A 1,365-nucleotide genomic window follows, 5' to 3' on the forward strand; every position below is an offset into this window, starting at 1 on the left:
TTCTGTATTAACCATTTACTTTGTCCTTAGCTGCTCTCCCTCCTAGATTTTTCCTTCTTTAAGCCCCAGAGACTCAATCCTTCGCCTCCTTTACTACTTCTGATCTCTCTGACTAGCCCTCTGTCCTCCAGCCTAAGGCTCCTCCATCTCATCAGGCTGAGAGCCTACTACCCTATCTAGTGAATCCTACTGCCACTACCCCATCTCACACCTGCTCAGGAGCAGTTTTCAGCTCTCTTCCTCCCCCCATCAGAGCGGATGCTGTCCCTGACAGAGACCTACTGTAAATCTATCAGGAAGGGCAGGCAGATCACAGGAATCGGGACTACATGATAAAAATCCAGCAGTCCCTCTCCCTCACCCTACACAGGCTATGAGAAAATGTACTAATCTTAACCTAACAAGCCTTTGTTAAACTTCTTTGGGTTGCAACCTTATACCTTTAAATTAACTGTAGACTTGCAACCTTATACCTTTAAATTAACCGTAGACTTCTAAAATTTTAACCTAACACAGCAAAATTATACATCAGAGCAAAGCAATTAAAAGTTCTCGACTGTCTTCCCCTTAAAGCAGGGTTTGCCTTATCTTTAAACAAACAACAGAAAGAGATAACAAATACACTTATGTGTATAGCCAGACAGCACAAAGGAGCTTTTGCTTCACACAGACTCTCACACTTACATTCATACACCAGACAGTCCGAGTTTTTGACTTCTACCAAATGTTTACTCAGAGTTTCAGCAAGCCAACCAATTTCTGACTAATTGCCTAAGGGAGCTCTATGGCTTCCCGGGAGTGATCAAGCTCCCCTTCCACTCACTTGGAGTGGGCCTGATTGATAGGGAGTCGACGAAGACGACTGACCTTAACCCATTTTGACAAAGACAAAGACAACAAAGAACAAAGACAACAAACACCAGATAACAAACCCGGTGCAGCCTAAAGCCACACAAACCAGAGACCCCGGCCACCATTGTGGCTGCAGGTCAGGACCAGGAGTACCACTGCATCCAGCCCTCCATATAGGTCCTTCCATGGGATGTCCCAATTCCAGATTAGCGACCAGTCTTCCTTACCTCTCTCGGGAGTCCAGGTGGCCCGGTTTCCAAATTGAAAGTTTTGGGTGGAGTCTCCTCCACCTCCCTGGGACCTGGGACAGAGACTGGAGGCCTCCTTGGTAGTCGTTCCCCACAGGGAATTGGGGGATCTCGCTGCGTGCCTGGCGATAAAAGGGGGAGAGCCTCCTGCCTTAAATAGGGGGTCCCAGCCCTGCCTGTCCCTCCCTCCGCATCAGTATGGAGCCGGGTCCTTTTATAAAAGGCACCAGGGGCCTTGGTGGGCCATTCTCCAGCCACTGCAGCC

General features: G+C 48.4%; 1 long non-coding RNA gene across 1 annotated transcript; it reads right to left on the reverse strand.

Annotated features, from left to right (window-relative positions):
* Positions 1–389: 389 nt before the first annotated feature.
* LOC107183541 lies at positions 390–749 on the reverse strand. Its single transcript, XR_001514334.1, has 3 exons — positions 623–749; positions 474–583; positions 390–440 (listed from the first exon to the last, which is right to left on the reverse strand). It is a non-coding gene; the product is annotated as an uncharacterized LOC107183541 (long non-coding RNA).
* Between the last annotated feature and the right edge of the window lie 616 nt (positions 750–1,365).

The sequence above is a fragment of the Myotis davidii genome, unplaced genomic scaffold (genome assembly GCF_000327345.1).
Source record: "Myotis davidii unplaced genomic scaffold, ASM32734v1 scaffold960, whole genome shotgun sequence".
Classification (NCBI taxonomy): domain Eukaryota; kingdom Metazoa; phylum Chordata; class Mammalia; order Chiroptera; family Vespertilionidae; genus Myotis; species Myotis davidii.